Raw genomic sequence first — 24,100 nt, 5'->3', positions numbered from 1 at the left:
TACTGGTTTTTCAATGTAAGGCAACACAGTCAACAATCTGAAGACTGTTTTGAACACCACATTGCTCACCAGGCATTGTCCTGTAGGAGGTGGAATGTCATTGCCTTCCACTAACCTTTGAACTGACTTACAAATCCAGTTATAGGGGGACCTGCGGTTCATTGTGGATTTCAAAACACGGCACAACTCAGCATTTTTCACATCAACAAACACTGCCAGAAGTGATAAGATACACACAAAAAGCTTAGGACTGACCAAGGATTGAAACCTAAACCGCCAAGCCACATGCTCAACATACAGTTTGAATAACACTGGGGAGGGGCTCCATCCCCTTCTCAACTATTGTTTTCCTTTCATGTCCTTCGATGTAGTCTGGAATCCAAACATTGGCCTGTTACAGTTCTTCCAATCTTTTGCAAATAATTCCTGTCAATATTTTGAAACTACAATTTACCAAACCATAGTCTGGTAATATTCATGTCTATCAGAACTGCCATTTGGAATTTGAATAATTACACCCTTCAGTTCTGAGGGATTATGCCTGTCTCGCACACCTCGAATAACAGGTGGAACCATTTTGTCAGTGCTGGCTCTTCCAAGGCCTGCAATAATTCTGAGAGATCATCAGCTATCCCAGCAGCCTTGCTTTGACTTGGGTCTTTCAGTGCTCTGTCAAGTGTTTCCTGCAATATCTTATCTCCCGGCTCATATTCATTTATTTCTTCTTTGGTCTCTGTCACGTGTAGCCTTCCTCTACATCCCTTACACCTTTCAACCTTCCCTTCTTTGCTTAGTACTGGCTTCTCACCTGAGCTCTTAATATTCACACAGCTGCTTTTCCCTTCTCTAAAGGTGTCCAAGTTTCAGACAGGTGACATTCACCTTTCCACTGGTCAAACATGCTTCAACAGCCTTGCATTTCTTTCCTAGCCATTCCTGCATTCTCATTATGCGCTTTATGTCCATCTCATTTTTTATATGTCTATTTTCTTTTGCTTCTTATTTTCATATTTCCTCCTATTGTCAACTTAATCTCTCTTGTGTTATCCAATGATTGCTACTGGGTATTTTTCTTTTCTTTTCTTTTCTTTGGCTATTTGAGCCTCTAACACAGCTTCTCTCAACTGTACCCATTTGTCTGATATTTTATTCCTTTCTCCTGGGAGTTTGGCCTAACGCCGGCTGAGGCGAGCAGTCCATTGCTGCTGCACACACACTGCTACTAAGGCTGAAGGAGAGAGTTTGCAAACAAGTGTGTAATGACCCTTTTGCGATGTTAACGAATAATGCCCAGTGGACAGACATGCGTGCTGCTTGGACACGCATCAGTGAGTTTGTGGCTAGAGCAGCTTGACATCGTGACGAACTGTGCTGTCTGCCTGATATCTCTGCACTCAATGTACAAAGGGGGCAGGCTGTGACTCTCTTCACGGTTCTTCTTGGATCGATCGGCAGTCTCTGTGAGTTGCACAACTGACTGCCTCTTCTTGGTGATAGCTTTCTCCTTTTTCGCCCGTACTGTGGTGCGGAGAGACTAGATAATTTGCTTCATTGTCATTACAATGCGACAATTTTATATATTCATGACTATCATAGCAAGACAATTCTAACGGTTCTCTTTTAATATTCTATATTGGTTTTATGCTTTTTGATACTACGTAAGATAAGAGGTTAGCATTAATTATTTTCTTTACATACGTGAGACCATTAGAAGCAGAGTATCTTATAGGAGGCCAAAATAAATGTTTGTTTTCAATTTAAATGAGCCCCAGGCTCCCTACAAGATTATCACAACTGGTTTTCATCTAAATACAGTCAAGGCCAAAGTTCACAGATCTACGACAAATGGTATCTCTGAAAGTATTTGAATTCTCTCAAAACTAACTCATGGAACTATTCAGATTTAAATTAAATAATGTTTTAAAATGATTTTATCACTTTTGCTCTTATGGAAAGCTGTAAGAAAAGTACTAAGCTCACTGAGTAATGGCACCCACTTTTTGCCAGTCAGTGATCACTGCTTTCGTCTTCTTGATAGCTGAAAACTACTAATTATTCTCTCTTCCAAATTAAACATTGCAATTAGTGGCTGGCATGTTCTTGAAATAATACATTGAACTCACTTTTACACATATATTTCCATCAATAACCTGATACACACCTTTTTTATCGTCTAGTCGAAAGAACAAAAAGAAAGTCTGCTAGCGTTCAACGCTACACAAAATATCTATCTAACAATAGTAACATGAGAATCAGAAACAGCAGAAGAGCGAGTAATAACTTATCTTTTCCATCTTCTATAGTTATACAAAGATATAAATGTTTTATTTCACCCTATTCTTTACTGTGATGTTGTTTATCATTGTTATTGTCTTCCCCTACCGTATTATCAACGTTATATTTTTTGTAAATAATTTTATATTTTTTTCACTATTAACTGTCAGTCCAGTCTGTGTGGTCTTATTCAATACTTTTATACACGCTTCACACGTACTATTCTTTAAAATCGCAAAAGGGACAGTACACACTTCTTTGCAAGCTCTCTCCTTCAACCTTAGTAGCGGTGTGTGTGTGTGCGCACAACAGCAATGGACTGCTCACCACAGTGACTTCAGGCCAAACTCCCAGGAGAAAGGAATAAAAATATCAGACAAGCAGCAACGGACTGTTCGCCTCAGTGGCTTTAGGCCAAACTCCCAGGAGAAAGGAATTAAATATCAGACAAATGGGTACAGTTGAGAGAAGCTGTGTTAGAGGCTCAAATAGCCAAAGAAAAGAACAGAAAAGAAAAATACCCAGTAGAAATCCTTGGATAACACAAGAGAGATTAAGTTGACAATAGGAGGAAAAATAAAAATGAGAAGCAAAAGAAAACAGACATACAAAAAATGAGATGGACAGAAAGCTTATAATGGGAAAGCAGGAATGGCTAGGAAAGAAATGCAAGGCTGTTGAAGCATGTGTGACCAGTGAAAAGGTAAATGTTGCCTTTAGGAAACTTTAACACCTTTAGAGAAGGGAGAAGCAGCTGTGCGAATGTGGACCCTCAGCCCCAGTGCTACAAGTGCCAAAGCAAGGGCCATGTGACCTAGTACTGGCACTAAGTAGCACTATGTGTAAAGTGCTCTTTTGAGCACAACAGCCGCAACTGTGACCACATCAGAGAAGTTTCGCCAACCTAAGCTTGGTGCGGTGGGTCACACATAGCCAGCTGGCATGGCTGTCCGGCTTTGTCAAGCAACAATGGTGCTGACAGCACCGTGGCAGCTGCAACAGTGCGGCAGCAGAGAACAGCAGTGGGGAAGACCGGTAAAAGGTGGCTGGTCAAGAAGCACCTCCCACCCCTGACAAAGACAAGTGATAACCTTCACACAATCATAGAGGCGGCAACAATGGCCCTTAAAGTCATTATAGCCGCAGAGGCGCCTGCGATCGCAGCAACCATAGTTGCTGAGAAGGAAGATGCCTTGCAACAACTGTCCACACTGCTTGCACAAGGTCTCAGATCAGCCGCAGGGGTGCCAAATCCGCCAACCAAGAAACTAACCGTTCTAAGGGTGCCTGTCTTTGCAACCACTCCAACAGTGTTGCACAAGAAGGGTGCCACAAAGACACCCATCGCCTCATCAGCAATGGTTGTGACGCTACAAGCCACGTGAGTGACCTGTCAAGGAAGACAAGAAACCAGTACTCATCACGGTGGCTCTGCTCAGAGACCAGCTGCAGAAAAACTGCACCACACAGTGATAGAAGAGGCTGAACATCAGTGAGCTGCACCCAGCTAACGCCAGCATGATGCTGCGTCAAAGCACCACTGACATGGCACACCAGATAGGGTCACAGCAGCGCACTGCGCTGCCACACAGGACTGATCTTACGACGACGAACACTAGCTCTAACATGATATCGAAGATAACCTACCACTGCATGATCTGTCGCAGATGGCAAACAATCCACTACTGCTCTTACTACATGTCCAGACTGTCACAGAGGTTTTTTTGCCTTAGCGCCTTTTTCCCCACTGCTCTTTAAATCACTACTCTTCATGGCTTTTCATCCACTTCTATCATCTCAATGGGCCTGTGTTAGTGGGTAGTCCTACTAAGATACATGGACGACAGCACAGCCTCCATGGTTTTTAACTAACAATACCGGTGTGACAGATATAGATCTATTGAGATTGTCACCACGCTGGTGTAGACGTGGAGGGCTACACACTTACTTAAAAAAAAAAAAGAGAGAGAGAGAGGTAGAGAGAGAGAGAGAGAGAGAGAGAGAGAGAGAGAGAGAGAGAGTTTTTCCCTGAGTCACAATCTTTGCCTAATGCTCTTTTTGAAACTCTCAATCTCTGGTTCTTTCAAGTTACCCACTTCTCAATTAACTTGTAGAAAAAATGCAGTATAAACTTTTTGACCTTTCTACAAACACTGATGGACCAAACCATTACGGCTACTGGCCACCACAAGAGTGAATGCTGCCTGGTGGCATTGCAGGTGCAAGACTGCAGCAAAAAACGCGCATCAGCGGGGCACAAATGAATGTGGAATTGTCTTATGATGACATGGGCCACAAATGGGGAATCCACTGACATAAGAGATTTTGACAAAGGCCAAGTTGGTATGGCCTGCTAGCTGGGAACAAATGTCTCTGAAATAGCCTGCTGGTCAGCTGTTCACAAGCTACAGTCATGAGCAACTATGGCAATAATTACAGGATGGTGAAACAAGAGTAGCCAACAAGCTGATGGACATCCACACCTCATCACAAAATGTGGAGGTTAGAGGCTTGCTCACTCTGTAAAACAGGATAGGCAGCGATCTGTGGTAGATCTGATGACAAAAGTACAATGCTAGTGTGGACACAAATGTTTCAGACCATACCATTCAGCGCAGATAGTTAAATGTGGCGCTCTGCAACAAATGACCTCTTGGTGTTCCCCTGTTGACCCAAACACATCGTCAGTTACAACTGCAATGGGTGTGGGGCTCATCGAGATTGAACCATGGATCAATGAAAATGTGTCACCTGCTCCTTTCTGTACAAGCTTGCAGACTGAAAAATTATAATTTTTCTATTTTTCCTTCCCCTGCTGATCTTGCACAGTATAACCCCACTTTTAAGTCCCCGGAAGTTAACGTTTTCCTGTCACCTACGTAATTTTTTTTTTTTTTTTTTTTTTTTTTTTTTTATACCGTTCATGTCAAATTTCCTAGGTCCACAATTATTTATTCACACACAATTTTGCAACAACATATTTATAGTCTTCCCACGATACATGTTTTATGAAAAAATGTCGATGGAGAAAAAACTTACGAAAATGACACTGGCAGTCAAGTAGTGTTTACAAACATTACGTCGTCAAGTTTCTTGACACCAGGGCACTCTACTCTGAGGATTTTAACCTGTAAACATGTAAAAGCTGGAGGAATTCATGTCTTATGTTCAGTCACAACCATTTCCAAACTGTCTCTACTGCACATGCATAGCTTTGTGACTGTTGCGATCGTCATGACTACTTTGTCGAACCACATTTAGCATATTTTATCTTTTTGCCACTTGTAACGCTATTTGACATCTTCATTCACTTTGTGTTGCTCAAATGTTTTGGTTTAAACAGCGCCAATTACATATTTTTCATGCTAAGCAAAACATGTTTCAAGAATTTATTCTCGTTGTCAAGTGCAGTATTTGCATATGTATTTTTTGTGATGTTACACAAACGACGTGAGTGATAGTTTGTGTGTGCATGGTTTTCTACATAACTGAGGAGGCACATTATCTGATAACATCAAAAAGACAATTACACTGCAAGAGACGCAGAACAACATATACACAAACACCATACAAAATACTTTTTTACATATTAGCACTTGACAATGAGGAAAAAATTCTCAAAATGCATTGTGCTAAGCATGAAAAAATACATAACTGGTGCAGTGTTTCAGTATTTAAATAACAGCTGCCTGCTTTCCAAAGTAATTGATTATGACATATAAAACTGAGCCAAACATTTCTACATTTCTACTCCCCACACAGTTATCAGTTTCAGTTATATCATCAGTTGTCATTAGTATATGCAATGGGGTATCCTACACAACTTTTACAGCTAAAACTTTATTTCTCACTTTTTCCCACATTTCATACCATTTTTTTCAAGTCCTTTGAAAAGTGGGATTTCACTGTAGTTTAATCATGTATCAGCCAGAAGTGCGTGTATTAACTTACAGAAAATTTGCACAACATACATCATTTTTGTCAGCAATATATTGTCATGCAACATGATTGAGGCTGCAAGTCATATGTTTCTTCAAAGATTCGATGTCATGGTGCGACATGTAGATGTGAGAAATGGGCATCTCTGGAATGGTGAATTTATGTACACCAAAGAATTGTGACATGAAAAAACTGAGGCAAAGTTGTTATAATTTTTTAGATTCTTATGATGACATAAATGTGTTTATTGAGTGGTTTACCCCAGAGTGGGTTTTAGTACAGCAATTTTATAGAGTGCAAGAGTGACTAAAATAGGTCTAGCACCATAAAAGAGCAGTCTGTTGGTTTTACAACATTACTTTAATACACAAATTTTAATTAATGTTCACAATCACCTATTCCATTTTCAGTTTCTGACAGAATGTGTGTTACCAGTATGTGATATGTGTAATACTCCCAGACAGTACATCCTTTCTGCTAGGAGGAGAATATTATGATTTCAAGGGTTCTATCTCAGACCCACGAGCAGCTAGGGAAAATAAGGGTTCACTCAGACAGAGCCCCGCGTGCCTGAGTAAGCTTTATACAACTGAGGCGCTGCAGATTCCCCAGAAGTTGCCCACTAATCACTGTTCCACCTCAACAGTCACGCATTCCATCAGCACTCAGCACACCTCGAGGGGATTGACAGTTTTTTTATAGAGGTTTATTCTGTCCTCACGATCTGAACGGTCAAGCCAAGATCCCCGTCCCCTGAGACACACAACGTTCCACTGCCGCACCACACGGTGGTCGCTGTACCATGCCCAGAGCTTACGAGTGACTGGCAGCACTTACCAGTCCCCAGCTTAAGAACCCCGGAGTCGCCAAGCCCATATGCAGCAAATGAATGCTAACCCCTGAGGGAATCTGTGGCCAGTCAGGAGGGTGGTGCCAGAGAGGAGCACCTCACCAACCCCTCCAGTAGTCAATGAGGTGAGGGGCACTCATCATGTTCAGCAGCACCCTGACGAAAAGTCAGCATGTCAATCTCATGGGTGAGGATGAAGGCTGTCCCCACAAGTAGAGCAGTTTACAATGTATTAAAATCTGCCTCCCTTTCCCACCAATTTAGGGACGAGGCCTGACAGTTCAAACAACTCCACCATTCTTGTAACCCTGGAATCAGTATTGGCGAGGATTGTGGGCATATCTCTAGCAAGACTGAGGGTTGCACTAATATCAATATATAGGACACACATTGTCAAAATATGCTCAACTGAAGGTGGCACTTCACACACTTCTACCGCCGGAATTAGAATGGGAAAAATTTTTGATATTTTCAGATTTTTATCTCACTATAAAAATTGCAATTTTCCGAATGAAATGATATATATCACTTTTAAACTCACATGATAAGTATTTTATTTTATTTTTTTAAAATATAATCTACACCAGTTGAAAATGTTAAAATTTTTACAAGCATTACTTCAAGATCTAATAAAATGGGTAATTTTTATATAGAAGGCTGTGGATTGCTGTGATATAAAGGTTAAATTACGTGTTTGTATTGGTAGCACTGTCAAAAACAGTATTGTATCATTTCATAGTATAAACACGCACTGAACGTCGAAGTGCTAACATTTTTCCACGAAAAAGTGATGAATAGATTGGTAAATCTCTCAAAAAGTAAAATCTGACGCCAAAACGAAGTGTTTTTAAGAAACATGGGTTTCATGGTAATAGATTTTCGAATAAAGGTAAACATCATGTTCAACATGTGGTGTGGGAAGTTACAGACAATGAAATACAGGAAAACTCTGTCAATATCTAGAGGAACACCCATTAGTGCTTCAAAGATTAAAATAAAACGTTGTGATACAGTTTTCTCAAAACAAAGGTTAGGTTATATTCTGATAGATTTACACATCCTAACAAGGGTGTTAGGTAAGAGAGTAAGAGAGAGAGAGAGAGAGAGAGAGAGAGAGAGAGAGAGAGAGAGAGAGAGAGAGAGAGAGTGTGTGTGTGTGTGTGTGTGTGTGTGTTGTAAAATATGTAGGGGGCCAGTTACTTTAGAGTGAGATATAAAATGGACTAGCCAGGAAATTTATCATTAATTGTGCCAGTTGTAAATGTTAGGTGGTTTTATTGATTGAGAGCTATTTGCAAAGGACGTACTGCAGCATAAACAATGTGTGCTGTGATAAATTTGCCACGCCCACCTTGTATCACCAGTGTGCATACTGGAAAGGTAATAGATTTTCAGATTTTAACCAAACATTGTTATAAGTGTATATAAGGGAATGAAGTAGGACATATCTGTGACAGAAATTATGAAGAAACAAGTGGTGGTATAGAGGCCTCTGTAGCAATTGAAATTTTTAGTCGATCTGTGAACGAAGGGGGAGTGTGTTACACTATGTTCTTAGGTGATGGAGACTCAAAAGCATATAACAGTATAGTAGCCACTCAGCCTTATGGTGAGAAGATTATCACAAAACTGAAATGTTTTGGTCATGTCCAGAAGAGGATGGGCACCAGGTTGAGACATTCTGATGGCAAAAACATAAGAGGCAGGCTGACAGACAAAAAAATTGATGAACTACTGCAGTATTATAGGAGGGCCATTAGAAATAATACTGAGGATTTGTTGAAAATAAATCAGGCAGTATAGGCTACCTTCTTCCACAGACATTACTAAATTGTGATCTGGGTCTAGATCTCCCCTTGAGTAGACCTTACTATCCAACATCTGATTTCAGAATCTCTACCCGACTATGATGTAATCTAACTGAAATTTTCCCATACCTCTCGGCTTTTTATAAGTATATCTCCCCCTCCTGCAAATCCTGAACAGGGTATTAGCCATTAGCCGCTCAAATTTATTACAGAACTCAATTAGTCTTTCTCCACTCTCATTCCTAGAACCAAGTCCATATTCTCCCATAACCCTTTCTCCTACTCCCCCTGCACCTGCATTCCAATCCCTCACGACTTTTATAATTTCATCTTCCTTTACATACTGAATTACCCGTCCAGTATCCTCATATACTTTCTCTATGTCTTCATGTTCTGTTTGCAATATCGGCGTGTATAATTGCACTACTGTTGTCAGTGTTGGCTTACTGCCAGTTCTGATTGGGGCAACCATACCACTGAACTGTTCGTAGTAACTCACTCTCTGTCCTACCTTTCTGTTTATAAAGAATCTAACTCCTGTTACACCATTTTCTGCTGCTGTTGATATTATCCTACACTCATCCTAAACCATAAATCCTTGCTTTCTTTTCATTTCACTTTACTGACACCCAAATATCTAGAATGAGCCTTAGCATTTCCCTTTTCAGATTTTCTAGCTTCCCTACCATGTTCGAACTTCTTACATTCCACAACCTGACTTGTAAAGCATTATCCCTTTGTTGGTTATTGAATATTTTCTCATGATCAGCTCCCCCTTGGCAGTACCCTCCCAGAGATCTGAATGGGGGACTAGTCCAAAATCTTTTGCCAATGGTGAGATCATGACTTTTTCAATTACAGGCCACATGTCCTGTGGGTAACACTACTTGTTTTTAATGCAGTGGTTTCCATTGCCTCCTGCATCCTCATTCCACTAATCACTGCTGATTCTTTTGACTTTTAGAGGCAGTTTCCCACCCCAAAGGCAAGAGAGTGCCCTGAACCTCTGGCCACTCCTGTGCCATTTTTTCACAGGGCTGCTGGCAGAATGAGGGTGACTCCTTATGCTGAGAGTCTTTGGCCACCACTGCTGATGATTTTTTTATTAAAAATTTAAGCAGTTGAGGGGTTTAAACCTAGGACCAAGGACGTTCTGATTACCAATCAAAGAAGCTACCCCTAGACTATGGGTGCACTTCACAGAGGAAAAGACCACAGGCCAAACTGTTATGATTCCTGCTGGGAGAGGAGAAAGGGTGAACCCCAAGAATCGGCTCACAACGGAGCAAAAAGGAATCCGACGGTCACAAATCCCTCCTGGAAGGGTAACTTAACAGGGAACAGGTGGCTGACACCCATGCAAACAATCAAAAAGCTTATTACACAAGATATCCAAGTGGCCAGAAACCCAAAGGAAAACAACTAAAAAACAGCACAATGAAAATTGGCAAGAAGTTTGGGAATGGCAGAGGACCAAGGAGTGGCAGGAAAAACACCAAGTGATAGCCTGAAGACCACTCATCGAGTCTATACATAGAAAAACTCTGGTGAGGGAGGACTGTATTACAAAGTACAGGGCCTAGTAACTGGCCATCAGTTCCACAACAAACACATCACACATGGAATGCAAGAGATGGTGCTCCAGGCCATCACAAGACATGAAGGCATATCACAGGCAATTGGTGGATTTGGTGCCATTGGTATAAAAAACAATAGCATTCTGAAAGTCTCACAAGAGCGGGTGGCACAAACAATGGAATAACATGGAGTGATTAAGGCTTTCAGACCCTGAGAGAGCTCTATCCGAAAACAGGGCTGAGGAACCAACCAAGGCGGAGTGTTTGGGAGACAACGTGGGGACCAGGAAAAAGAGGGAAGATGGAAATAGCAGTGGTGGAAAGTGAGGTGAGGGCCAACCAGTAAGCCCACACAAGGGTTGACAACAGGCAAGCGACATTCCAAAGCTGTAGAAAGAATAGGATAGGAGGGGGACCAGTGAAAGAGCAGATAGCGATAGCATAGAAAACCAGGGGTAAAACCATCAACAGGATTACATAAAATGCCATCAGCGGCCAAATGGATACCAAAATGAGGGACTGGTTCCAAGAAGAGCAGTGTGAAAGGGGCAACAGAGCCATAAACCAGACAACTGTAGCCCACTCGGGACAGAGCTAAGGTCCAATAAAAGCAGAGAAAAGTAACAATCTGCACCCCAAAAAGTGTGGGCAAAGAAGCAAAGTACCTTGGTTAGGAAACAGTCATCTTCAGAAGGCAGATATGAGGTGACCATGTCAGCTTGTCGTCAAAAAGAACCAAGAAATGGAACTGGGGCACCAATCAGGTGTTGGGCATCAAGGTAGAGCTCCAGACTGGAAGGCACTGTAGTATGACGACAGAAATGCACCACCCACAATACAAGGGGAGAGCATTGAAAACCATGTAAGTCCACATGGAAGAGTGCTGAATGGCACCATAGAGATGTCGCTCTGCAGAAGCCACCAAGTGGGAACTAGTCCAGACACAGAAATTGTCCACATACAGAGCAGGAGTGACCAATGATCCAACAGAGGCCACAAGTCCAATTAATAGTGACAAGTAAAAGAAAGACACTTAATGCAGAACCCTGTGGAATGCCATTCTCTGTATTTTTTAAAGCTAATAATGGTGCCAACCTGAACTCTGAATGACCAGTGGGGCAAGAACTAGCAAATAAAAATCAGGAGTGGGTCCTGTGAAGACCTCACTCATGGAGTGTACATAAGATATGATGGTTCCAAGCAAGGTCATAGGCTTTAAGAAGATCAAAGAAAACTGCAACAAGGTGGCAGTGCCAGGAATGGGCCTGCCAACCTGCAGTTTTCAACCAAAGCAGACAACTGACTGGAGACAGTCCCTCCCGAAAGGTACGCTGATAAGGAGACAAAAGATCCCTAGATTTGAGCACCCCAACACAGCCGGCAAACCACCATCCTTTCAAACAAGTTGCAGAGGACACTGGTCCAACAGACTGGCAACTACTGAGGGACAACGAATCCTTACCGGGTTTAAGGACTGGAACCACAGTACCATCCCTCCATTGAGAGGGGAAAGCAGCTTGGAGCCCAATAGGTTAAACACCCAGATGAGATATTGTTGTTGTTATAGATGAAATTGGGGCTGGGGCTGAATTATGGGAAGAGCAGAAGTTCCCATTCAGTAAAGGTTCACAGTAGGATGTCAACTGACAAGGGGTAAAACACAAGTGGGAAGCTTCAGCCTGGTATTTCTATACTCGTTTACATGAAATAATAAAAAAGGATTTCAAGATGAATTTTCATATAGATAGTTTGAAGCAGAGGTGGCCAAAACATTGTCAACTGGAAAAATAAGTGAAATTTAGGTTTTTATATCTCTGGAAGTAAATATATGATCAGCATGAAACTCTGCAAGTGACAACTTGTCAATGCAAGGTTTTTAACATAAAATTTCATTTTCATTCTGTTTTCCAATATTTTATGAATTAATGGGAAATTTGACAAATTTTGTAAAAATGTCAAAAATGAGTATTTTTATAAAACAGTATTTTCTACAAAACCATTAAAACTATTTTCATAGGCAAGAACATGTCCCAAACCACCTAAAAATACTAGACCTGGTCATGCAACATGAGCATGTAGGGCCTTAAAAAATAATTACTAGACAAAGATTCCATATTTTGTTGGTACTCAAATTAACCAACATTTTATTGTGTTTTACAATTGTTTAGTAGTGTCTGGGGAAAGTAAAATCAAACGCCCTAATGAACAGGAAGTGAGACTGAATAAGAAAACTCTAAAAACAGCAGAAAAGCAGTCTATAAAGTGTTCAACTCTATAACTAATTTTATAAAAAATTAAAGAGCATAAAGAAGTCAAAATAAGGATAGCATTCTTCCAGTTACCGAGATAGTCAGATGGGATTGATTAATACATTTTATAATCCTCCACCAGGCCTGCTAAGTTCCGAGTGGGAACAAAAGTTTGGAGTCTGTTCAGTCATCATTCCATCGCCAAACAATTTGCATCTTAGCCCTCCTAGTACCACTGGGACCCTGTACGCAAACTGGGAATATATATCTTCCTTGTTCTGAAAACTATTATTTTTAAAGTATAAAAGTTTCTCCCTCTGATTCAACTGCATCCAATAATGTTTCATTCACTTTCATATTTACAACACTTTAAAATTTATTCTAGCATTTTTTAATTTTTTTTTAGCACAGTGGTCCCAGCCTAAATTTCTTTCTTTCTTGGATGCAAAATTTATGAAAATAGAATCACTACTGTTACACTGAACAACTGTAATGCATGTTTTACACTAGTTCATTAAAATATTGCCACCATATCTGGTGTAAGTTACTCGGGGTCTATATGACCCCAATGATACCGAGAGATACCAAAACCTCCTGGTAGGAGGGGGGTTAAAGCCCTAACCTTTGATCTAAAAGAAGATGAGCTGATTATCCTAACAGGTTTTGCTGAAAATTATCCATTTATTGTTCGGGATGCAGTACATGTTACGCAATGGGAGACATATTCCTGGCATCCGACCGGTGCTTCCTCACTGTCCATTAGCACACGAAAACTAGTAAAGTGAGCAAGCTGATAAAACCTCAGGAAAGAGAATGATGGTGATGAGACAGCAAACCAACAATAGATGTAAAAGAACAAGAATAATTAAAATGGAGGGAAGAGCAGGAGTCAAACCAGAAAACTGAGCAAAGGCAGTCATGGGTTTCCTGGTTCAGAGCAGGTGTCAGGACATCCCTCAAGTGGCCTACACAGCCAATGTGTCTTACCTCACAGAGAGGAGTAGAAACTACCTTCACAAGTGAAACTTAAAACCTGATCAGCCACTTTGGCATCACACACTAGCACCAGAGGCAGTGTCAGCAAGTTTACAGTTTCAATGTAAGGTGTCCAAATTGGGGCAGTCCTGTAGGATGTGAACCACACACAGGCAGGCGCCACAGCAACAACAGGGTGGACCCTCACAACATCGTAGGAAGTGGCCATTGGTCAGCCAAGTGTGGCCAATGTGAAGCCAACAGGACGGTAGATTCTTCATGAGAGACACTAAGGGAAGACTACCACATTGTCGTGGTCCCCTTTGTTGCCCGCAGTTTGTTCACAGAAAGCAGGGCACACAAATCTATGTTCCAAGCTTCCAACAATTTATGATGGAGCAACCAATGGTCCATTTCTGGTATCCATATATCCAAAGATGGCATCCTGATAGCTATCTTGGCCAGCCAATCAGCATATTCATGTTTGTTCTCTGATACCCAAAATGATGTGACGGATCTACACAAGGGCAACCAACTGTCCAGCATGATAGAGGTCAGAATGAACTACACAAGGGCAACCAACTGTCCAGCATGATAGAGGTCAGAATGAATATGTTCTCTCTTCTATTCCAGTCTCGTATTGTTCGTGGAAAGAAGGATTGTCGGTATGCTTCTGTGTGGGCTCTAATCTCTCTGATTTTATCCTCATGGTCTCTTCGCGAGATATACGTAGGAGGGAGCAATATACTGCTTGACTCTTCGGTGAAGGTATGGGTACAGTGCAGATGTGACGAGTGGTCCAACAGAGGTCACTTGTGCTTGATCCAGCATGAAACAATGCAGGGTGCCATTCTATTAGACTCCACAAGGATCCTAGTTCTGTACCAACTTGAATCCAAAACAACCAATGGGATAAAAACTGACAAAGAAATTGCTAGGGAGCCTTGAAAGTCCCAGTCATGGATGGAAAGTAAAAAGTGATGGCACCAAGTGGTGTTTTATGCGTTATGAAAATCAAAAAATACGTGTTCGCATTTGGAAAAATGCCTATCTGATTCCTGTCTCTAACCAGATGTCTGTCTCAGAAAGCACACTGTAGGAGCACAAAGGTCCTGCAATTCGAGCAGCTGGCATAATCATTGGGGTACCATCCTTCCAAACAGTTTGCAGAACATGATGTTGCTAATCGGTTGGCAGCTGCCAACAGATGTTTGCGTTTTGCCTGATTTAAGGATAGAAACAATGACACTATCTAGCCACTGTGAAGGGAAAACATTTTCTAACTAAATATTGTTGAAGATGCTCGGTTGATGGAGTCTCTGATTAACATTCAGATGTTGAATTAACTGATTATGAATTTAATCAGGGCCTGTGACTATCACGTGAAAAGTCAAGAGCATGAAGCAGTTAAGTCAGGCTCATGGTACAACTCGGCGCAACTGGGGGTGGAGGGCGAGGGCGGAGAGCGATAGTTTTATGCATTTGAAACATAACCAATAAGCAAAGGATATGTACACAATCATAAAATGGGTTGCAAGGTGTTTGACAAGAAGCAATTCACTGATAGAGACACCACCTTGAGTGAGGAGCCAAGGACAGTTTTTGATCTTCGGCGGCAAAGTGGACTACGCAACTTGGCCCACAACTGTTATGTAGAGGCATATGTTGCCAAGTAGATGCACGCTCCCAGCATTCCTTCTTATTGTGCTTATTTATATTATTTCTCCCACTGGACGAAGGTGATGGATGACTGTTGTTTAAAAGCTCGCCTTATGAATTACAAGGTCATACTGAGTGGTAATACTAGCATGTGGTAGCACGACTTTTAGTAGTTTCTTACAATCAGAAAAGAAGAAACACTTTTTTCTTTCACAATTCCTCTTTCTTCACTAAAGATCAAGATGTTTCTGGTCCAACTGTCATTTATGTTTCACCAATGAGTGGTTTCATATCATTAGGCAGTAGTGGTCATTTTTTTTAAATAGCTGAAATGGTACTCTACATTTTATAAATAATGTCTCACAATGGCTGGAAGGTGTGGAGGAGAGTGATTAAAAAAGAAAAGGTTAGGACTAAACCAGAGTATACAAAGAAAGCTGGTGGGAAAACAAGACTAGATGGTGAGACTTGTGTTCCAAAAAGACTCTGCCTGGATTCAAAACTTTTCATGATTATTATTATTATTATTATTTTAATGACAATTTTACAATCCATTGGTTTAATGTTTCGGCACTAGGGGTCGGTCTCTCTCTCTCTCTCTCTCTCTCTCTCTCTCTCTCACCCCCCTTTCTTCTTCCTAAACAATTATTGCTCCTCTCAACTCAACTTTGGATTTCAGTAACTGCCTTACCTTCTCACTTAGACTGTAGTTCTGTAAGATAATCATATCATGGAATACAATGATATTGCATGAATTAATGAATTAGTATATAGTCATGTTTCTTCTCCTTTCATAGTTAGCCTATGCAGCGTTGGTACTGACAGCTCTGATACAACCATGTGACAAGGTATGTAAACATATTTTAGCAGAGTAACCAGGTCATCTTATCATTTGGCTCCTTATTCCATTCAACTGCACGACATATATTCACAGTCACAAGTCTAGTACATATTCTATTTTGCTTGAACACAAAGGTACAATATGAGGTCCATCCTCCCAGGTTCACTTCATTGCTATATTCGATTCTTAGCTGGGTCGGAGATTTTCTCCGCTCAGGGACTGGGTGTTGTGTTGTCCGTATCGTCCTCATTTCATCCCCATCGACAAAAGTCGCCGAAGTGGTGTCAACTTGAAAGATCTGCACCAGGAGAATGGTCTACCCGACAGGAGGCCCTAGCCACACGGCATTTCCATTTTACTTCATTGCTTGAGTGTCTAATTCAGTAGTCGGTCTCACTGCAGTGAGTGGTGATATCATGGCCAGAGACAATGACAAATATGAATGCTTCTTTTATAATACAGAAAAAAAATCATTAATTATTAACTGAAGAAATAAACAAAAGAATCTCAACAGTTGGCTCATGTGATTTTCAAGCATATCTTTGTACTGAATACTGCGCAATCATTTTACAGGGAAGTTTCAATGAAGTTAATTGCAAGTGTGTAACTTGGATGTTTTAGCCAATATTCCACACTTCCAAGACCAGATCTTTGAAGTGTTCAACACACTATATCTATCCAAATCTTGTAGTGTCATGCTTGAACGTTGTTAGTAAAATGAGGACAGGCTTCAAAAGCTTTCTTCACGGGCTCAATAAAAAGTGAAATTGTGCTATTTGATCAAAGATATATCCTCCAATTATTCACCTAATGTATTTCCCAACAAAATATCAGTATGAGGGCATTTTTATATGTTATCCAAGCAGAGAGAGAATCTCCCGCCGAGTCGCAACCTAACAAACTTAACTTCGAAAGTTTTTCGTATGCGTGTTTCGTAGTACCTTTGATTAAACGTGTGGACTGAGGAGCATGTTACTTGCACACAGTTTTGGAAATTGTCAAAGCCTATGAAGTAATGTAATACAACGATACAACGGCCCTATGTATCCAAAAGTGTTGACAGTATTCAACACCAGCACTAGCAAAACTGCCACGACAGAAACTGGGCACTAATCATGAGGCCTACCAACGTACGTATGGAAAATGCTTGACGTTTGCAACAAAGAATTGTACAAACAGTTACAGTTACACTTCGGAATGATGCAGCCACAAATGTTATGGCCTCTATGTTTTGAATGACAATGCACACAGGGCTTAAACAGTGTAAGTTCACATTTGCAAATGAGCTTAAGACCAACACAAACGGCCAAAAACATTATGATGAAGAAAGGTAACATAATTATCCTAACAAATCAATCACTTTTGTCGGATATTAAAGATACAAACGAAATGGACTCACAGTGTCAAACTCTAAAACTTCTATAACAACACACAACAGGTTTCCAAGTTTTGGAAATGGCGCACTTTATGCCAAAGATAACTAAACCACAGATATAAGTAAGGCCAATTCACATTAAATGTCAACGGAGTTGGTCTGGGCTAGCGCCTACAGCTGATTTTTGTCACTGTGACTCTTTCGTCACTCTTGTCCAGTCTGTTGCTAACAGACTCGCGAACAATCCTGTGACAAAATGTCACGACGCCGCAAGGTTTTGATAGCCATACGCGAATGGGTGACAAAATTGTCACTCTGCGCGCATTCTCCTTTCCTTATTTACTTTCCAGCTGTGGACACAATCACCCCGTTTACATGTGGCTCCCAAAACCGGATTTCGTTAACCGACTTCCCAATACCGCTTCTGGATGGTCTTGTAAACACTTCAAAATAGATTCTGGAAATCTGCTTCTGGTTGCCGGTTTTCCAATTCCGCAATCGATTTTCGCTCCCATGTAAACGCAACCGGTTTTGAAAGGTGCCTGGGCTATCAGGTTTCGTCTAGGTTTAAAAAATTTCGGCTAATATGGACGGAGTAGCTCTTTGTGCAGTGAAGGATGAGTAGAAATATTAGACTGAAGCTGTTTATGCCTCGTCTAATTGAAGCTTGTGCTGACTAAATTGTGCTGACTGTTATCTGTAAGTTCGGTAAATTCTGTAAATTCGGTTTTTGTCTTCTGGGAGATGTGTCGCATGTAAACGCAGTGAGGGGCACTCAAACATGTCATCAACCTATTCGCAGTTCGTACAACTTGACTGTGCACGAAAATAATACCGGTAATTATTTTCTTAGAGAAATGGAAAAAAGACCGACGCTTGTCGATAAAAAGTTGGATTATTCGGACATTGCTATGGAAATTAAAGGACTGGAAGAATAATGTTTTCAAGTTCTTGTGTTCATCTGGGACAGACAATCTCATGTTCGTATTTTCCTGCGTTAATGCAGGTAAAATTAGAAGTAAGTCATCAAAAATTTATTTGAGAATAATTAAAACGTTTCTCTGGATGTTGTTGCAGTTTGCGAAACATTGTGTAAAACTTTCCACAAATTAGCCTGTCACTCTTTTTTATGATACGTCTCATTAGGTAGCAAATAATTATCATCCCTTCAAAATGCACATGAATAAATTACGCTTGGATTTTGAAAAAAAAGTTTAGTGATTGCCACCTTTTGTGTGTGCAGTTCACTTTGATGGAGTAACGTTATATGGATAGAAGCATTTTTTTCACCACCACAGGACTCACCCATGTGCATTAGCCCTAAGCCGACATCACACTAGTCGTAAAATTAACACGTCGTAAATTCGCTTAGTCCTGTACCGAATGGTGAACGTGAGGATATGGGATACAAAAACCAGAATACAGTACCAAAATTTAAAAAAAATGAAATAATAAAGTTTATTAATGGCAAAAACAGAACTTCATAAAAGATGTTTTCGTTCAGTTTTGCAAGGTAACTTGCTGAGAAATCAAAAAAACATTTCAGTCAGTTGCTAGCAGTTGCACCCTGCAGAACATAAAAAAGCCCTCATCTCAGTACAAATGTATCATGTGTTGAAACAGTTCTCCATTCAGATCAGCAGAAAAGGGTGGTTTATTATTTAGATTACTGGTATGGCTTGCATGGATTTGGCATAAGATATAAAAATAATACATGGAAAAAACTGATACGATTTTCCTCTGTAGTCACAGAGAAAGAGCAAGTCATACCAACAGTGTATACGTGGATGTGCTGCAAAAGTGAATTTGCTGACAATGTGGTGTAACAGTCTGACAAGGTGCTCCACACTTGCAGGTCGGTAATTCGGTTGTTTCCGATTTATAAAATAAATTACGATAGGTGTCATGTGACGCTCTGATTCTGTTGATTGTTTTCCATGTGTGGCGAGGCATTTCTATTCCTGGCTGTAGTGAAGGTGACGATAATGGAGTCTGAGTAGGTTCCAAGGCTTCCAGTGTTGTCTTCACATATCATTGACTTTTGAAATGGTCCCTCAAAAGTTCTGTTAATCGTAGTAGGGGAGGTCTAGACTTATGCCTCTGCAAAGCACCATCCGCCTTGTCACTGCGCAGTGGAAGTTGGGGATTGGCTAAAATTTTGTTCTATTCCTTATCTCATTTTTGCTGTTTGCGGATATGAGGAGGAGCAATATGACTCAAAACAGGTAGCCAAGGTAGGTGAGTGCTTTTAAGGCAGCCATTAATACTATCATGGCCTCATTTAGTTTGTATCAATCTTCTTCACATGCTCACTGTTTAATTAGACTGAAGTCCAGTATTTGTTACTGTGTAGTCTAGATCTTTTTTAAACGATAATCTTCAGTCCATTGTTATCCCTAAATATTTTGGGAAAGCCTTATAGCAAATTAAGTAGTTACTGAAGTATACTTGGAACCCTAGATGTGCTTGTTTATTACTGAGGTGTAAGCACGACATTTCTTGTTTATAATTAGTCTCCAGCCAGAAAAGTATGTCCCCAGCACTGTAGGGTTTTCCAATAAGATATTGCTGCCTTCCTCTATCAATTCACTGCACGTGGCAAGGACAAGGCTGTCATATTTGGTATACCACACACACACACACACACACACACACACACACACACACACACACACACACATTGTGATGAGTACTGAGCTTTAAGGTAGCCAATTATGCCCATCGTTATTTACATGTCTCATTTTACTCTTACTGTTTCCTGTATTAATTGAAAATGCATGTTGAAACCATGTCATATGCCAAAGTAAAGTCAAACACTGTAGTTTTCAACTGTTTCTGAAACCTAACCTCAATGTATATTATTAAACTGAGTGCCTGGATGCCACAATTGCGATGGGGATCTGAATCCATCCTGTTCATTGGAAATGTGTTCTAGTATTAACGGCTGATTCGCTCTAGAATCATTCTTCAAAGGAGATTGAAACATGAACTTTTAGGGCTATAGCCTGGTAGCTTTCACGTTGGTTCTTTGTTATGTTCAGCTTCAGTACTGAGACGGCTTTCAATTTACTGAGCGCTCAGGAATATATCCTGTTACCAGGATGCCAGAAAAAATTAGCTTAGCCTTGTTTTGTATGTTTTCTAGAGTTTTGGAGGAATCTGGGGTAGATTCGATCAAATCCAGGAACTTAGTCAGGGTTAGTGTTTACTAGAGATTTATTTACATGACAGAAAATAGCCTGGAGCACACAGAATGAGCTGTTGTTGCTTGGTGGCATACTTTCATTTGTTTCTAATATTTCGTAACATTGCTCATTACTTGGAACCTTAGAGAGCATTGCAACTCGCATTACAACTTTGTCCATCAATATTTCTTGAGGTTGCTGTACAGGTGGGCTACACAGCTTCGTAAGGAGGCTCGAAGCATTCCTACTTGATTTTTTGAAGTTCCTGTTACTGATTGTTTGTTCCCACTTTTTGTAATGTTGTACAGCTGGATGCTTGAGTACCTCGTCAGCTATTTCAGAGTCTCCAGTGTTCTAAAACTGCTGGTAAAGTATCTCTGTATCATCATTACAACCTGACACACATTCCCTTTGGAAACGATGGGATATATGTCTTTTAGCTATTGTTGTAACAGCCTTAACATATCTGTCATAGTTCGTATCTTTTGGAGATCCATCGGACGATTGTGTCTAACTGTGCAGCCAATTTGTCCCACTGAACGTTCTCAAAATTTCACCTACGCCTTGAGTGTATAATGGATGATCCAGATTTGAATTCCGATTTCCACTCACACGATCTGAACGAATTACATTCCTTGGCACAAAAATTTAATTAAGATTATTGGAATCAGATTAGTTTATAAGGTGTTGGCCATTTTCGTCTGCAGTTCGGTATACCCAGGCAGTGAGGTGACTATTAGAAAATTGCTGGCATATATTTCGGGGTGTGTGTTTATTTCTAACATATTGTCAGGTCCAGATATTTGAGGTGGCTTATAAACTTTGCCAATGATGACATCAGCTATTTTTGTTGTTATTGTTGGACATTTGAGTTTATTCTAGGGATTAATTTATCGCTACTGACGTCTCTAGAGATGTTGTGACTCCATATGAACGATAGTAGATGGCTCGCAGCAGGTCATATCCATATATTTTGCATCTTTGAAATTAGTGGTCTTTATTTTGTGTGTGCGTTTCCTGGATAATAGCATCATCTACATTTTGGTCTAATAGGAGCTTTGATATGTAAACTCTTCCAAGACCTTCAACATTTAATTGGAAGATCTGGACAATGCCTACGAGATTTTTTGTCATTCGGCCCTGAGAAAGGCTGGTGGGAGAACCTATGTTTGTAACAAAGCCAGGCGATCTTAAAATATTATCTGCCTGCCGAAGGCCGCTTGGACTCATTTAGCATTATTCAGGCTGTAGGTGTGGCGTTCTTGCTTGGTCATGAGGCAATCTACATTTCAAAGAAGATAACCAGAAAAGACAACAAATCATTAAACATATTACAATCGAATGCCAGAAGATTTCTTAAACTAAAAAATATTAACTAGTGAAAACCATGGATGAAGAAAAACTAGATGTATTTGTAGTAGTCAAAAGTAACATTAACCCTCAAGTGGGCATTTGTATGTATAAAGTGCATCAAGCAGCGTTGCCAATTAAGTGACTTTGTCACTAGATTAAGTGACATTTTGACATCAAAAACGAAATTTTAAAACTGTTTAGCGATTAAATTTATTTAGTGACTTTGTAAACTATCTTTGTTCAACTACTGCATGCAACTTCTCTTGAGAATATATGTGCCCTAACTCTTAGTTCTATTGGAAAACGCTAACTAAACTCGAAAAGACCAACTGTTTGACACTTCAAAAAGTTAGAGCAAAGCACTCTGAAATCGGCATTTGCCTCATGCCACTTCACAACTGTTCTGGTAGCTTCGAATTGGTAGTTGTCTCATGTCAGTTGGTTAGTGTTTGGGTAGCTTGGGATGGCATTGTTGATGCTAAGGCTAGGCTCAAGTGTATTTTTGCACATATTCATTTCTTTGTGTTTCATCGTGTATGATGAGCAAATATAGTGTGGTGTAATGCAATTACCAGTGGAGCAAAATACTACATTCAAAAATACAAAAAAAATGATGGGAGAAAGAATCTGAATTTAAAGAATAGCTGACACCAGTTCCTGGAAATAGTATTAAAGATATTGCCTTGCTCCAGACAAACTGAATTTTATGTTAAACTGAGCGGTAAAAACGCCCTCAAACTGAGAAACATAAAATGAGACTTGAAATGAAATCAGCACAGAAGACCTTGCCAGTGCAAAAAATTGCCTATATTAGACTTTCTAGTGGAGCAGAAGCATCACTTGCATTGTTCATTGCTGAACATTGTTCTGTTTTAATTGTGGAACAACTGGGAAAATCATGTAAAAATATATTTTCTGACTCTAAACCACCACAGACATACAATTACACTCCTGGAAATGGAAAAAAGAACACATTGACACCGGTGTGTCAGACACACCATACTTGCTCCGGACACTGCGAGAGGGCTGTACAAGCAATGATCACACGCACGGCACAGCGGACACACCAGGAACCGCGGTGTTGGCCGTCGAATGGCGCTAGCTGCGCAGCATTTGTGCGCCGCCGCCGTCAGTGTCAGCCAGTTTGCCGTGGCATACGGAGCTCCATAGCAGTCTTTAACACTGGTAGCATGCCGCGGCAGCGTGGACGTGAACCGTATGTGCAGTTGACGGACTTTGAGCGAGGGCGTATAGTGGGCATGCGGGAGGCCGGGTGGACGTACCACCGAATTGCTCAACACGTGGGGCGTGAGGTCTCCACAGTACATCGATGTTGTCGCCAGTGGTAGGCGGAAGGTGCACGTGCCCGTCGACCTGGGACCGGACCGCAGCGACGCACGGATGCACGCCAAGACCGTAGGATCCTACGCAGTGCCGTAGGGGACTGCACCGCCACTTCCCAGCAAATTAGGGACACTGTTGCTCCTGGGGTATCGGCGAGGACCATTCGCAACCGTCTCTATGAAGCTGGGCTACGGTCCCGCACACCGTTACGCCGGCGACAGGCGTGAATGGAGGGACGAATGGAGACGTGTCGTCTTCAGCGATGAGAATCGCTTCTGCCTTGGTGCCAATGATGGTCGTATGCGTGTTTGGCGCCGTGCAGGTGAGCGCCACAATCAGGACTGCATACGACCGAGGCACACAGGGCCAACACCCAGCATCATGGTGTGGGGAGCGATCCCCTACACTGGCCGTACACCTCTGGTGATCGTCGAGGGGACACTGAATAGTGCACGGTACATCCAAACCGTCATCGAACCCATCGTTCTACCATTCCTAGACCGGCAAGGGAACTTGCTGTTCCAACAGGACAATTCACATCCGCATGTATCCCATGCCACCCAACGTGCTCTAGAAGGTGTAAGTCAACTACCCTGGCCAGCAAGATCTCCGGATCTGTCCCCCATTGAGCATGTTTAGGACTGGATGAAGCGTCGTCTCATGCGGTCTGC

General features: G+C 41.1%; 1 protein-coding gene across 1 annotated transcript in view; it reads right to left on the bottom strand.

Moving 5' to 3' along the window:
• The window catches only part of LOC126322302 (uncharacterized), a 255,496-nt gene extending 237,825 nt beyond the window's left edge, over positions 1-17,671 (bottom strand). Inside the window, exon 1 of the mRNA XM_049994279.1 lies at positions 17,572-17,671. The gene's annotated coding sequence lies outside the window, so the exon portion shown is untranslated. The remainder of the gene's footprint in view (positions 1-17,571) is intronic.
• Positions 17,672-24,100: the final 6,429 nt, after the last annotated feature.

This window comes from Schistocerca gregaria, chromosome 2 (assembly GCF_023897955.1).
Source record: "Schistocerca gregaria isolate iqSchGreg1 chromosome 2, iqSchGreg1.2, whole genome shotgun sequence".
Taxonomy (NCBI): Eukaryota; Metazoa; Arthropoda; class Insecta; order Orthoptera; family Acrididae; genus Schistocerca; species Schistocerca gregaria.
The sequence above is the reverse complement of the archived record's forward strand: the minus strand, read 5'-3'. Positions and strand labels throughout refer to the sequence as shown.